This window comes from Ammospiza nelsoni, chromosome 2 (genome assembly GCF_027579445.1).
Source record: "Ammospiza nelsoni isolate bAmmNel1 chromosome 2, bAmmNel1.pri, whole genome shotgun sequence".
Classification (NCBI taxonomy): Eukaryota; Metazoa; Chordata; class Aves; order Passeriformes; family Passerellidae; genus Ammospiza; species Ammospiza nelsoni.
The window spans coordinates 117,532,128-117,548,670 of record NC_080634.1 but is presented as its reverse complement, the minus strand read 5'-3'; the positions used below and the strand labels follow the sequence as shown (position 1 = coordinate 117,548,670).

At 48.0% G+C, this 16,543-nt stretch overlaps 1 protein-coding gene across 1 annotated transcript in view; it reads right to left on the bottom strand.

Annotated features, from left to right (window-relative positions):
* Window positions 1–14,048, bottom strand: part of KCNJ6 (potassium inwardly rectifying channel subfamily J member 6) — a 174,949-nt gene extending 160,901 nt beyond the window's left edge. The window contains exon 1 of the mRNA XM_059493874.1: window positions 13,896–14,048. The gene's annotated coding sequence lies outside the window, so the exon portion shown is untranslated. The remainder of the gene's footprint in view (window positions 1–13,895) is intronic.
* Between the last annotated feature and the right edge of the window lie 2,495 nt (window positions 14,049–16,543).

Here is a 16,543-nt window from a genome sequence, read left to right as displayed (position 1 = left end):
GATGGATGGATGGATGGATGGATGAATGGATGGATGATGGATGGATGGATGGATGGATGGATGGATGGATGGATGGATGGATGATGGATGATGGATGGATGGATGGATGGATGGATGGATGGATGGATGATGGATGGATGGATGGATGGATGGATGGATGGATGGATGATGGATGGATGGATGGATGGATGGATGGATGATGGATGGATGATGGATGGATGGATGGATGGATGGATGGATGGATGGATGGATGATGGATGATGGATGGATGGATGGATGGATGATGGATGGATGGATGATGGATGGATGGATGGATGGATGGATGGATGGATGGATGATGGATGGATGATAGATGGATGGATGATGGATGGATGGATGGATGATGGATGGATTGATGGATGGATGGATGGATGGATGGATGGATGGATGGATGATGGATGGATGATGGATGGATGGATGGATGGATGATGGATGGATGATGGATGATGGATGGATGGATGGATGGATGGATGGATGGATGATGGATGGATGGATGGATGGATGGATGGATGGATGATGGATGGATGGATGGATGATGGATGGATGGATGGATGGATGGATGGATGATGGATGGATGGATGGATGATGGATGGATGGATGGATGGATGGATGATGGATGGATGGATGGATGGATGGATGGATGGATGGATGGATGATGGATGGATGGATGGATGGATGGATGGATGGATGGATGATGGATGGATGGATGGATGGATGGATGGATGATGGATGGATGATGGATGGATGGATGGATGGATGGATGGATGGATGATGGATGGATGGATGGATGGATGGATGATGGATGGATGGATGGATGGATGGATGGATGGATGATGGATGGATGATGGATGGATGGATGGATGGATGGATGGATGGATGGATGATGGATGGATGATGGATGATGGATGGATGGATGGATGGATGGATGGATGGATGATGGATGGATGGATGGATGGATGGATGGATGGATGGATGATGGATGATGGATGGATGGATGGATGGATGGATGGATGGATGGATGATGGATGGATGATGGATGGATGGATGGATGGATGGATGGATGGATGATGGATGGATGATGGATGGATGGATGATGGATGATGGATGGATGGATGGATGGATGGATGATGGATGGATGGATGGATGATGGATGGATGGATAGATGGATGGATGGATGGATGGATGGATGGATGGATGGATGGATGATGGATGGATGATGGATGGATGGATGATGGATGATGGATGGATGGATGGATGGATGGATGGATGGATGATGGATGGATGGATGGATGATGGATGGATGGATGGATGGATGGATGATGGATGGATGATGGATGGATGGATGATGGATGATGGATGGATGGATGGATGGATGGATGGATGGATGGATGGATGATGGATGGATGGACTGTAAGGAGGAGTGGGAAATGGGCTTGGCCTTTGAAGGGTTTGCTGATTCAAACCTCACAGCTCCTGGTGCCCCTTTTGGTTCCTTTTGGGGCACCAAAGGAATCTCAGCCTCCAGCTGACCCCAGACTGGGAGGAGCAGAGGATGCATGTCCCAGACATATTTTATGAAAAACCCTTTTGACAGGATTTTTTTTCCTCCTGAGAAGCCTCAGATGAAAAGAAAAACAATAATTATCTGCTGCTGTGGAATGCAACAGGTGCAGTTTTAATTGGTCTCATGTGGTTGTTTTTAATTAATGGCCAATCACAGTCCGGCTGTCTCGGACTCTCTGGTCAGTCACAAGATTTTATTATCATTCCACTATTTTCTATTCCTTTCAAGACTTCTGATGAAATCCTTTCTTCTATTGCTTTAGTATAGTTTTAGTATATAATTTTCTTTTAACATAATATATATCATAAAATAATAAATCAGCTTTCTGAAACATGGAGCCAAGATTCTCATCTCTTCCCTCATCCTGAGACCCCTGCAAACACCACCACAGATGCACGGGGATGTCACTCAGCCAAAAATGAAAAACTGGTGTCAGGAACCTCATGAAGTTCAACAAAAATAAGTTCAACCAAGTCCTGCAGCTGGCAAAGAGCAGCCCATGCATCAATCCAGGCTGGGAAACACCCTGGGATAAAATCTGGGAGTTCCACAAAGATCCAGCTTCACATGGATCAGCTGTGCAACCTCCAGCCGTGAAGGATGAACTGGGATGATACACTGGGATGTTTTGGGGACAAATGGCTGAGGAATGGGATTATTCCATTATTGGCACCTGTGGAGGATCCAGAACTCCTAATCTATTTTTCCATGATTCTGTGAAATTATATAATAATTCTTATATTTGTAATTTTTTTTTCCTGAGCTAATTTAAGATCCCTGAGAGGTGTTTAATTAGAGTAATGAATGCACATACACTGGACAAGAGTCTTTCCACATGCAACAAAATCCTGGAAGTTGGGAAGAACACGAGATTATGCCCTTGTACATAATTAAATCCTTGATTATTGGCTCAGGGGAAAGAATCACAGGCAGTATAAAGGTGAAGCACTTGATTTTCCAATAAATTTTATGAACATTTCTATTTAGGGAGAGAAACTTTTTAAACTTTTTTTTAACTTTTAGTTCTAACAGTTCTAATTTTGACCTCTCTGCTAATCATTAATTCATGTTCATCCAGCTGCATCAAACGACACCAATCCCCTCCTTTTTGCCTCCCACGTTGGTGTGTGAGATTGAGCAGAAGTGCTAATTCTAATTTATTGAGTGTGGCTTTGATAATTACATTTAAAACTGGAGAAATTTAGGGTTTTTTCTTTTTTTGTGTGTGGGGTTCTGTTTTGTTGGGGTTTTTTTGCTTGTGGTTTTTCCTGATGATTCATCTTCACTAATGATGGTCAATTCATCTGAGGTCAACTCACAAAAATAAAAATGCAGTTTTTAGACTGTGACTGTGATGAAATGTGGAATGTGTGCTTTGGGTCCAGCCTCACCCAACTTCAGATTTCACTGGAATGAGAAATTCACCTCAAGCCAGAAACTGTTGTGGAAATTTCAAGTTTTTCCTCAGTGTAATTTGCAAACAGTGAAGTTGGATTTTTCTCCCTCTCCTGCTCACAAGGAGGGTGCCTGAGGCGTTGTTTTCAGGAACAAAATGAAGATTTTTCTTGCCATTCCAGTCGCCACTGTTTTCCAATTGCACAGCCCAGCTCCTGGGCTGGTTTTTGTCTTGAAAATTATGGGGTGGCCCTGCCTACACATTTGATGGTTTGAACATCACTTGGCCTTTTAATGGGCTTTTTATGGACTGGTTACTGCCATAAATTGTCAAGAGCCCGTTAGTGCACGACTTATTTCTGGAAAACTTCATTAAGGGGAAGTAGGAATAACTCTGTCTTTATTCTGCATTTCTAAAAATAACATGTAAAACATAACAGATGGCTTAATATTTTTATTTCACCATTTCAGCTGCGCTCACCTCGACCGCTCTTGACTGACGTTCCACGCAGGTGCCAAGAGCCATTAATTTTAAAATAAGCTGCTTTGAAATCTGTTTTCATATTTACTCCCAAGTCCACGCTTTGGACCCAAGGCAGGTTGGTTTTAATTGAAGATGCTGCAGGAACAGTCGGGATCCTGCAGTAAATGTTTGTGTGGATGCACACCCACCTCTGTTGGAAATGGGCTCGTTAATCCTGGGGAGCTGCAAAACCCCCATGGGAGCACCGTGTGCCTGTGTGGTGGCCAAATGGGAGAAACTCCATCTAAAATCATCACAGTGGGAAAGGATTTGGGGTATTTGCAGAGGTTTCTGGAATGTGCTGGTGGGTCACCTTCCCTGGCTCTGCTTTTACAACAAAAAGCACAAACAGGGGCAAACCTGAGGCTGGATGGTACAAATATTTCTGATGGCAGCCTGAAGGAACGGAAGCTGCATGTCAGACCTCTCTCCCCCACATACCAGCCTGTTTAAAATAAATTTACATTTAAGGTCTGATATGAAACCCCTTGAAGTGAAGGGAGAGACTTTAATGCTCTTTGACTAAAATGCATTTAGCAGATCTCATATTTTCTGTGATTCTATTTCTGTAGCAGCTTTGGTGGGTTTTACTATTCCTGAGCATTTCCTGCAAGGCTTCCTCCACTTTCTTTTGTTATTATTATTTCTGCTCATGGTAATATCATAAATCTTTTCCTCTGCTGTAATTTTAAGTCCCTACCTGATTTTCCTGCTTAAAATTCTCTTCTAATATTTGAGTTGTGCCCAAACCCACCAGCCTGGCTTCTGAAAGCAGCTGGAATTAAAAACAAAACAACAAACAAAACATGAGTTCTACTCTTTACAAACATATTATTATTATTATTATTATTATTATTATTATTATTATTATTATTATTATTACTATTATTATTATTATTATTTTCTTTGATTTTATGTGGTATTTCTCTTGAAATTCTGGAGGTAAATTATCTGCTGTCCTTGTGTCTTATTCCATGGAAGAGCAAACCCTGCTGGAATGCAGAGTGTCAATACCAGGCATTTGCTGTTTATACACAGAAGGTTCTCCTTCTTTTCTGGAGAGTTTTTTAAAAATAATTATTCAAGGAAAAATATTTTCTGTGTATCCAGAAGGCAAATGCTCTGGTAGTATTGGGTCAGTGAATTCACTGCTGTAGCTTAAACCACAAATTTGCCACTTGCAAGGGGTAGAAAATAATGATCAGCAACATCCAGATGTTGTAGGTCACCTGAATTCCAGGGAACCATCACAGAGCTGTGGAATGGGAGCCTTTATGATCCAATCCTAGGGTTTGTTTTTTTTTTTTTAATGCCATTTTTCCTTCTCTCTCAAGCTCTTCTCCTTCCCACCCCTTCCAAATTTTAACCATCTTATATTTTATTATTATATTTTTATATTTCTAGCTTTCCTTCCTCTGGCTAGAAATGAAGAACTCAGCCAGACCCAGAATTTGGAACTGCAGCAGAAGTTTAGGGTCACCCTTAAATCTTCAAGTCCTGTTTTAGGGAAAAGTTTAGTGGTGGTAAATGTGCGGAAAACATCTGCAGTAAGTCAATTTTTATCAAGAAAAAAAAGAAAAATTACATTGTAAATGTCCAACACATAATTACAGCCACCAGCACTAGAATATTCCAGATATTGATGGAATATTTTCTCGGTCACTATAATGTTCTGCTTGCTTCTCTTGCAGGTTTTAGTGGGAACTTTGGTGTGTTTGGGGGAGGTGGATTGCCACTGCTTTGTTTGCAATCATGGAAGGCTTGGGATGCACTTTCTGCTTTAATGTAATTATGCCTGACAGATAGAGCCCAGCAGCTCCCAAGGATTGCTCACATCCCTGTGGGACACTCAGCTGAGACAAACATCTATCCAGTTTATTGAACATGATGGGGCACCTGAAGGACTGGGATTCCTGTGCAGAGCCACAGCAGCCCTGGGTTTGGAGATGCTGGAGAGAGTGGGCTGGGTGGGATGTGCCCAGTTTGCTGGACACTGGTGGCACTGGTGGGCTGGGATCCAGCCGCCTCCTGCTCCTCCTCCCCTCTGCAAGTGCTGCTGGGTGAAGGTTTGATAACCCCCAGCTCCAATTCAGTGGAGAACTAAATGAGACATTTCGTTTATTTCTCATCTAACAGCTCTGCTCTCCTGTACTTGTACCAGACAAAGACAGCAGCACATTGAGAACACACCAAAACTGGCATAGCTCTTTTCCTTTTTCTCCTTTCCTTTCCTTTCCTTTCCTTTCCTTTCCTTTCCTTTCCTTTCCTTTCCTTTCCTTTCCTTTCCTTTCCTTCCCTTCCCTTTCCCTTTCCCTTTCCCTTTCCCTTTCCCTTTCCCTTTCCCTTTCCCTTTCCCTTTCCCTTTCCCTTTCCCTTTCCCTTTCCCTTTCCCTTTCCCTTTCCTTCTCCTTTATTTCCTTGAAATTTCCTTTCCATTCCTTGAAATTTCCTTTCCTTTCCTCACTGATCCACAGCCTGCTGCAGTTGCTGGCAATCCTGAGCTCATTAAACAGCCTCTGTTTTTAATTAATTAAAAGTGCCTCCTTCTGTTCCCTTGCCCACCTGTGCCCTCCCTGCTCCTGCTGTTGGTTCCAGCTCTGAGAGTCCAAGGCCACCTCTGGGACCACTGAGCCACCTCAGGCTGCAGCTGGAGGGTGTCAGGAGCAATGTGAGATAAAAATAAGCCTGACTTTACATAAACCTGGTGTTTTTATAAGCCAGACAGGAGGGGAGTGCTGCAGGACAGCACAAGGGAGTTCAGTGGGCACCGTTCTGTGAGGGAGCTCTGGAGACAGGGATTCATCTCCCACCCCTCCTGCACCTGGAGATGTTGATTAAATTACTAGAGAGGCATCCCATGAAACTTGAGGCAGCAAACTGTGGCATCTCTAGAAGCCCCCTGAGGTCTTTGATGGAATGAAATTACTTTTTGGAGCTGCCCTGCTATTTTTATTGATCTCATTGCTTCCCTGACAGCAGGGGGAGGCTGAGGGGGATGTTGGTCACTTCTCCCAGGGAACAGGGACAGAAAAAGGGGAAATGGCTTCAAGCTGTGCCAGGGAAAGTTCAGGTTGGACAGCAGCAGGAATTTGCCCATGGAAAGGGAGCTCAGGCCTTGGCAGGGGCTGCCCAGGGAGCTTTGCAGTGCCCATCCCTGCAGGTGTGCCCTGGAGGTGGCACTGAGTGCTCTGGGCTGGGGACAAGGTGCAGACCAGTCACAGTTTGGACACAATGATTTTTGAGGTCTTTTCCTGCCTTATTGATTCCAAGATTCCATCCCAAGCTACTCCAAGAAGCCCAGGGAAGCTGCACTTGCAAAGCAGGCAGTGCTTTTTGGAGATCTTCCTGTGGAAACCTGGCCCCATGGAAATCGATGGGGAATTACCTCTGCCTGTCCAGACAGCTATTGAGCTGTAAGGAGCTTCTTAATTACAATCATTTAACATAAATGCTTCTTTTCAGGAATGGGAAATTGATCTGGCAGGCTGATAGAAACTGCAGGCTCTGTGTGCCTGCAGGAGATGGTGGGAGAAAAAGCAGGAAGGTAGGAAATACCCTCCTCTCATTCTTCAAACAATTGCTCTGAGAAATAATTTGACAATTGCTCATTGTTCTAATGAACCCCTGCTCTTGATTATGATAAATACAAAATTACATGATAATTTCTCCTCTGCTTTCATTGACAAAGTTGTCTGTATTGACAAGACACAATGAGATTATTTTTTACAAATGGGAAGCAAAAAAGCAGAGGATTTCCTGCAATGCTGCAAAAGTGCTCTGAGCTGGAGAGGCTGAAGCAGGGATGGTTGTGATAAAGCACTGCAGAACAGTTGATTAGAGCATTGAATTAACGATGCTCTCGTGCAGGCTCTCATCATGCCATTCCTCCCCTCAGCCTCCTGTTTCACCCTCTCATTCTGCACATCATTGTTTTCTTGTCCAGAAGTGTTTTGGAGGTTGTTTTGGGGGATTTTTGGGGTTTTTTTTTTTTTTTTTTTTTTTTTTTGTTGGTTATTTGGGGTTTTTTGGAGATGTTTTTGTTTGTTTTTTGGGTTTTTTTGAGAAATCAACACAAATGCCAGCACTTTGCTATTATCAGAAAACAAGCCCCAGTATTCTGCTCCAGAGAGTCCCAAAAAAAAGTCCTATGCACGTTGGCTCCCTCAGATCAGCCTCCAAGAGTCTCTAGAGAGGAGAGCAAGGTGGGGTAATCCAGACCAGCTGCAAAACTAAATGAGACACTTAGTTTGATCTCAAGTGTTTGTCTCTGAAATGCCATCACTGCTGTGGCAGTGGCAACCAGACCTGGGGCTGCTCTTCCTGAAGGCACAGCTGGATTTAAAGACCCAACACAAGTAAAAGGATATGAAATTAAATTAAATGAAATTAAGTCAAGATTGAGGCAGTTTCTGTGATGGGTTGTGGAACTGTATCCAAGGGTTTGTTGAAGAAACTCTCCCCACTCAAACTCTCTAACCTCCTTTAGCCATGGGGCACATGAGTACCAGACCTCAAAGCCAAATGGAAAAGTTCACATTTACAAACTCATAAAATTTGTACCCCACAGTCATAAAATCCCAGTGATGCCTCAGCTTTGAGCTTTTCTATTTTTCACATTCTGTGCTGCTTTAGTGTGTGGGGCTGGGTTCACATTCAGGGATGCTGAGCTCTGTGCACAGAGCAGGGAGACAAAACAATTCCTGCTCCAGCTGGGCACCAAGGACAAATGAGCCAAATCTCAGCCCAGGAGCACAAACCCCGTGGGCTGGAGAGACAAAAACAAGCAGGGTGGGACTGCAGGGCTAAAGCTGCAATGGGACAATGAACTGCAAGGTGCAAATGGAGCAGAACTGATCCCAGGGACAGAGCCCGTGCCCGGCCGTGCATTTTGGGGCCATTTTGGTTCATCCTGGGTGCAGCCCTGGCTGGGCTCTGCTGCTGCCCAAGGTGCATCCATGGAGGAGATGCTGTGAATAAATCCCTGCTTTATTCTTTAGCTCTGCCCAGCTCTGCTCTGGGGCAGCCTGCACAAGGCATCACCAGAATGATTTGGGTTGGATGGGACCTAAAAATCATCCCCTGCCATGGCAGGGACACCTTCCACTGTGCCAGTCTGCTCCAAGCCCCAATGTCCAGCCTGGCCTTGGACACTGCCAGGGATTCAGGGGCTCCACAGCTGCTCTGGGCACCCTGTTCCTCAGTTTTAGGATGAGTCAGAGGCTTTCTGGGGCTGGGAGGTTTTTCTGAGGTGTGGATGTCCACAGAGGTGTCAGAGTCTGAGCTGAGCTCCCTCACTGTGGGCATGGCCAGAAAGGGTGGGGAGGGGCAGTCAGGATTCATAAGAAGCTCCCTGGTTTCAGTATTTGAGCCTTCACTGTCTGCACTCACACACAGAGTTATTAATGCAGATGGTTTTAAAAAAACCCTTAAATCTCTGTGGAATCATAATTTACTCGTGTGCATTGCAAGCTGTGTGTGCAAATGTTCAGGGTTTTTCTGGCTGCAAGGCAGGCTCTGCCCTTGGATGGACTCTGTTATTTTCCCACCAGAGTGAGACAAGACAGTAAATACTTCTTGGGAGTAGATTATTTCCAGCTGAAGACTGGTGGATACTGTAATACAGACTTGCAGCTACCATTAATGTCTAACCTGAGGTTGTAACTGGAAAATAGCAGCAGAATGGGCTTTTGCCTTGTGGCTATTTTTTAATTCAAAGCTCTCTTGAGTAATACTCTAGAAAAAGACTTCTCTGACCAGCCCTTGGCACTTATGTTAAAGCTTCTTGTGCATCCTCTGGCATAAATTTGGGTTTCTTCATTCAAGGGCTGTGGAGAGCCCTTGCACTCATGAAGATTTTCAATGTGTTCAAGGCCAGCCTGGATGGGACCGTAGGGTAGGTTCCCTAAAGCTGGAACAAGATGATTTTTAAGTTCTTTTCCAATCCAAACCATTCTTTGACTGTATAATTCTTCAATTTCACTAGGCATTGTGTGACTCTGAGGGTAGAAATTGCCTGGTTTTGAAGAACTTGAAAATTCCCCGCTTTGTTATTTTTTGTCCTGTGTCTGAGGACAGGATGTTCTGCTGGCCATATGCAGTAGCTCGTGAATAGAGTGCAGAAAATGCACTTTAATGAGCTTTCCAAATGGAAGCAAGGTGTGTTTGCCGAGCTGCCAAACTCCCCTGGCCCTGGGGGACATCCTGTGAGGAGTGAAATGAGGAGGAGCTGATGGGTTCAAGGAGGAGTTAAAGGTGCTCTGGGCCTCCTCATGGGCAGGATCCATACCTGCCATGCTAAGGACAGAAAAGAACCAGTCCCTTCACAAGGATTTTGATCCCAGAGGTTTTTCCTCCTCCAGAACCTGCTGGTCCCATTGGTGCCCTGCAGAGTGTGGGGTTGGGGTGGGCTGGTTTGGGATGTCCTTTTGGCAGGGACTCCACAACTCAATCATGAGGCTCTGTCAGGAGTCCTTGGGCATCATTAAAAATTGCAGCGCTCTGTGGAAAAACCTGGATTCAACAACCTCCGATTGTTCAATACTTCTATTCCAGCTATTAATAAAACATAAAAATTGTATTTTCAATATCAGCAGCATTCTAGCAAAGCATCAGGAGAAAACCTCCAAAAACCAAGCAACTGAAAGCCAAAAAAAAATCTTCCAGAAAGTCAAGTGGGAATGAGATTAAAACTTTTCCTTTGGGTTTGCTGCCTGGTAAATGTGGGGTTTGTTCAGAAACATCACATTTTGCACAATCAATATATTAATATTTATATATATATAACTATATATATAATATAATATATATAATGATATATTATTATATATATAATATCCTTATATTTATATATATATATATGTATATAAAATATCCCCTTAATATATTGAGAATCTTGTTTTCTAGCATCAAACTGCCTCTACCAGTAAAAACTGTACATCCACATAAATGTAACACATTAACCTAAACCTTATCTCTTTTTAAAATCTGCCAGGGCTTCATTGTCCCATATAAAAAGTAACATCCTGGAGCAAGAAGGTGATGGAAGCACTGAACAAGGTGAAAAGCTTTTAACAGCAATGAAAATCAAAGAAATTATGCAATAGAAATGGGATCTTTGCAATGCATCAAGCAATAACATAAATTAATTTATTTGGGAGAGCGGTAATATGAATTATTTTACTTCTTGCTTTTATAGAAGGATATAGACAAGTCCTGAATAAAACTGTTTTTATATGTAAAAATACCATGAGAAGGTCATGACAAACACAGTAATCCTACACCAACAGTGTCCAGAGTTCCTGAGAGGTGAAAGAAAGAACATAAAGCTTACACCTAACCTATTGTTAAATATGTGAATATATCCCTTGTGATGGGGATTTTATGTAAATGTAAATGACATTCTGTTCCTCTGACATAGTTTGAAGGAGAGATCTTATTTTCCTTCCAAAAGTGCCAGGTTTCAACAAAATGACTACAAAGCAAGGCTCCAAACACATGCTTGTGAAAAAAACCAAGTCTTTTCTGCAGTGAAATTGTGTATCTTGGGGAGCTCAAAGTGAACGTGGTGCAAATGCACGGGCAGGAATCCCACGAGGAGCTGAGCCTTTCTCTAACTGAGGCTGTGGTTGTGGGGCTCTTGGGCTGGTGTTGCTATGATTAATCCTTTCCTCATTTGCTTATGAGGCGAAGTCATTTGGTAACGATCTGGTGGCATTGTTGTGACGCTGCAGGAGCCCTGCCTTATGTAAGGAAATCAATAACCTCAAGTATTGCAAAGGCTTTGGGAGCTGCCCTCAACAAGAGTTGGCTCCTGTTACTCCTCGTTTCCCCACAGGAAAGTAATGAGTTCCCCAGCTTGTGCCCACAGCTCGGCCCTTTATTCCCATATTCCCTGGGAGACAGGCTTGGAAATGGGAGGCGCAGCATTAAAACATCCAGCTCTCCATTTCCATAAAGGCTTAACTCATTAGTTCACTCCAGAAGCTGAGTTAGGGCAAAATGTGGATTTACAAGAAAAAAGGATTTGTTATTCTCAGCAAGGAGTCCCTGCGGGGAATCACAGGATGGTTTGGGTTCAAAGGGACCTTAAGGATCATCAGGGACACTTTCCAGTATAGCCCCACCCTGGGCATTGCAGGAATAAATAAAAACCCCAATGAACTCTCACACTCGGCTAGGACTCACCTACGTGTTTGTCTCTTCCAGAATTCTTTGAAACAGAGAATTTATAAGCAAGAAGGAAGGCAGGCAGAGCAGGAAACCAGTCCTGGTGTGATTTGATAGATTGCTGATAGTTAAAGCACAACCCAGAGAGGCCAGGGATCTGGAATCCAAACCAATAACTCTCCATGTACCTATAGTTTACTGCCTATCAGCACCGAGGCAAGATCAAATAAATTTCCTTTGCTTAATGAAAAACGAACATCCTGACACAGCGAACAGCCCAAAAGTGACTAATCCATCTCTATCTCCCCCTGTGAATAGTATTAATTATGTTGTTTGCTTTCCTAGACTAATTTTTTCCTGGTCTGAGGTAATGACTGCATGTGTAGCTGCTAGAATGAGATAGGTACAGGTGAGCTGAGCCAGTGATTTACAACCCACCAGAGCAAGAAATGCATCTGCCTGGTGCTGCATTATCACCAACCCAACACTTTCCCTTTTTCTGTTTATTAAACTGCTCCCCAGCTGTCTGAGGAGAGGAGGGCTCTGTCAGGAGGGGTTTTTGCAATGAGCTGGCCACAGGTGACCGGCACAAACTCCACCTGTGCCCCTCAGCAGTGGGACAGCTCCCTGAGCTTGGGAATTCCCTCCAAGTGCTTTTCTCCACGAGTTTCCCAAATGCAGGCAGAGCAGCCGAGGTTGGGCATTTCTCAATTTCTGCAGGGCATTTCTCACAGTTCCCTCCCTCCCTTCACGGGTGTTGTGTGTGTCCTGCTGGGGGATGCAGTTACCTGTAACATCTTACAGAGAACCGCTGCAAAACAGCCCTAAAATCCAACCCCGAGCGAGCTGCTGGGAAATCTGTCATTTTTTAACCTCTTTGCTCCCAGCTCCTGCATTCGCTCCGCTCAGGAAAGTTTGGTGGCCCTGCCTGAGTCCTCCCCTGGCTCCTGGCGCCAGCAGGGAGCGGCTCGGGGGGGATTTTAGCAGAGGTGGGGGCTCCTCCCGCTTTTCCCAGCGCGGGATTCCCGTTCCAAAGCCCCCGAGCCGCGCATCCCGCGCTGCCCGGCCGCTGTCCGCGGTGCTGGAGCGGCCCCAGGCAGAGCCCCGGGGATGTCGGAGAGGTCGAGGAGCACCGGGGGAAAGGGAGGCACCCTAAGCATCCCAAGCAGTCGAGAGGACAAGCCCCGAGGCACATTCCCGGAGAAGATGCTCCGGGCACGGCGATGCGGGAGCCCCCGGCTCCCCGAACCTTCGGTCCCTTCCCCACCGCGCTCCCCCGGCCCTTCGAACCCGCTTTCACCGCGAGAGGAAACTTTTGTCCGTGGTATCTTTGTCCCCACCTTTGACACCGCACCTGGCCGGGAAGGGACGGCGAGGGCCGGGGGCAGTGCAAGAAGGGGGGAATGGAAGAAGGGGGCAGTTCTCCCTTTACTTATTTATTTATTTATCTCTTTCCTCCCTCAGGTCGCCATGGTGATACCGAGCTCGCTCTCCCTCCCAACAAGACGAGACGGGCACCCCTCCGTGAGCACCCCCGTGTGCCCGGGGGAGGCTGTGCCCTCCGTGCCCGCCGCTCATCCCGGCTCGGCTCCGCTCTCCGCCCGGCCCCGGCTCCGCTCTTCCTCGCCCCGCTCCCGGCGGAGAAGTGAGACGGGAGCGGCACAAACAGCATCGTCCCTCTGCTCAAACAGCATCGTCCCCCTGCACAAACAGCATTGTCCCTCTGCTTTTCTCCCCTTCCCCGCTCTGAAGTTCTCCCCGGCTCGGGCACCGCCGGGCGGGACGCGGTTCCCGGTACCGATCCCCGGAGCCGGGGGAGGCGGCGCAGCCCCGGCCCCGTCGGCGCTTTTGCCCGAGGGCGTAGGGATGGGGCTCCCTCTCGGGAGCGACGGCAGCGGGAAGCGGGGGGACATCGGGGCCGCCCCGCCGAGCCCCCTCGGCCGCGGTTCTGCCGCCGCCACCTCGCCCCCGGCCCGGCGGGCAGCGGCCGCTCGCCCCCGGGTTACATAAGGAACGCGCCGCGCATCCCCCGGCACGGCCGCCGTGCCCGCTCGAGGGGCTCGGGGGGCTCGGGGTGATCGGGGAAAGGCGATTTTTGGGGCAGGGGATGGAGATGGAGAAACGCGAGGGCACAGGCGGCAACCCCGCTTACCCCGAGCATCCCCCGCGCAGCAGCAGCGTCCCCTCGGGCAGGGCAGCCCCGCTTACCTGGCGGCTGCTGTCACTCCATGCCGGCTCCCCGCGGGACGGGACGGGGCAGGGCGGCTCTGCCCGGCGCTGCGGGGCTCCGGCTCCGTGCGCTCCGGCTGTGCGAGCGCCGCTGGCTGTCACACGGCCCCGAGGATGCTGTCGGGCGTCTCCATTCCCCACGCCCGCTCGCCCACCCCCGGGGGCCGCGGGGCTCGGCCGGAGCGGGGCCGTGCGGGGCCGTGCGGGGCTCCGAGCGGGGCTGCGCTGGCCCGGCGGGCGCGGAGCGGAGCGCGGAGCGGAGCGCGGAGTTGGCGGCGGCGGCAGCAGCGCCCTCTGCGGGCGGCGCGGGGCGGCGGGGGCGGCGCGCTCCTTCCGCGGGGGCGGCCCCGCTCCGCCTGCGCCGCCCCCGCTGCGCCCCCTCCGCGGGGTGGATGGATGGAGGGATGGAGGGATGGAGGGATGGATGGAGGGATGGATACCCCGCGCTGTCCCTCCCGCCGCGCTGTCCCTCCCGCCGGGATGCGGCTGCCTCGGGAGCGTCCCGCCTACCCCGGCGCTGCGCCCTCCCCGCGCAGGAATCACGGAATGGTAGAACGGGTTTGGGTTGGAAGGGATCTTAAATATGGGTTAGTGCCAGCCCCCCCCCGGCCGTGGGCAGGGACACGTTCTGCTCGCCCCGTTTGCTCAGAGCTCCATCCAGCCTGGCCCCGGAGCTCCATCCAGCCCGGCCTTGGAGCGCCATCCAACCTGGCCTCGGAGCTCCATCCAGGCTGGCCTCGGAGCTCCATCCAGCCTGGCTCTGGAGCTCCATCCAGCCTGGCTCTGGAGCTCCATCCAGCCTGACTCTGGAGCTCCATCCAGCCTGGCCCCGGAGCTCCATCCAGCCCGGCCCCGGAGCTCCATCCAGCCCGGCCTCAGAGCTCCATCCAGCCCAGCCTTGGAGCGCCATCCAACCTGGCCTCGGAGCTCCATCCAGGCTGGCCTCGGAGCTCCATCCAGCCTGGCTCTGAAGCTCCATCCAGCCCGGCCTCGGAGCTCCATCCAGCCTGACTCTGGAGCTCCATCCAGCCAGGCCTCGGAGCTCCATCCAACCTGGCCTCAGAGCTCCATCCAGGCTGGCCTCGGAGTTCCATCCATCCCAGCCCTGGGCACTGCTGGGGATCCAGGGGCAGCCACAGCTGCTCTGGGCACCCTTTACCGTCACAGCAAAGGGAGAACCACAGGGGCATCCAGGGAACACCAGGGTTTGTGTCCCGCAGCTCTCTGGCGCATAACCAGGGCTGATCTCACACCCATCCCCTTTGGGGCACTTCCCAGTTCCTTTACCCCTCTCGTCAGTGATGGAGCCTTTGGCATTGCTCTCCCACTCCCAGGCTCGGCTGAAATCGGCCAACAGCTCCCACATTCCTGCTTGGAACAGCTGCCAGGTGAACAGGCAGGTGCACAGCTCCAGACATCAACAGATACTTCAACATTCTTTGCTGAGAAAACCTGGCTGGAAAGTAGAGGCCTGTTGTCCTTTCAGACATCATCATCATCCTCATCATCATCATCATCATCATCATCATCATCCTCCTTCCCAGACCACTCCACCTGCTGAAAAACTTCACCTCTTGTGTCTGCACTGTGACAAATTACCCATGTTCCAAACTCTTGCCCCAAGTCAGAGGGAAGCAGAATGGGATTGTGGATTTTCAGGTAATGTAAATGATAACAATTTGCACTTTCAAATTTTCTCCATAATTTTTTGTCTTAGATTAGTAGCAAGCCCAGCTCCACACCCCGTCTGTGCTCTCTGACCATGGATCATCAATGATCTAATTTTTTTCTCCTTCTGAGAGAAAAAAGCAATACTTTAAACCAGCACCACTTTAGCTTGTAAAATCTTCTTATTTGCATTTCCTTTCTCACCTCACCCTTTCTTCACACCTTCCTACATTTCCTAATGTACTTTCTGGGAATAATTTCTTTTTTCTCTCTGAAATCTCATTTGAATCTCATGCAATTGTGTGCTGGGTGTATTATTATATCATCTTAGGTTAAGAAATAGCTGCATTCTTGTTCTTTCAGTTTTTCCCATAAAAGGGAACCTGGCTGAAAAGAGCAGCATGAGGCCTCTTTTTCCTGGGAGATTTGCACAATTCTTAATTTCTTCCTGCAAACTACTGTTCTTTAAATCTCTTCTCTTGTGCTAGGACCAAATCTCCTGGAACAGGAGCTGTTCTCCAAGCTAAAGATGCTTTTCTAGAGCCTGCTCTACTTGTTACTCATTTTTTCCTGCTTTCATTTGCCAACAGAGCAGGAAAACGGGGCACATTCAAAATGGAGAAAGTGTTTATGTGAAATGAGGATATTTAGGATCTTATCCTTTCTGCCTTCACCATCCTGACACAACTTGATGAGTTTAACTCTATTAATTGTTGAATATTTCAGCAGAAGCAGCATGTGAATGGTTAGGTTGAGCTTGGAACCATAACAGCATCATTTAATTGCACAAACTCATAAAATCCCAGTGATGCCTCAGCTTTGAGCTTTTCTGTTTTTCACATTCTGTGCTGCTTTAGTGTGTGGGGCTGGGTTCACATTCAGGGATGGTGAGCTCTGTGCACAGAGCAGGGAGACAAAACAATTCCTGCTCCAGCTGGGCACCAAGGACAAATGACCCA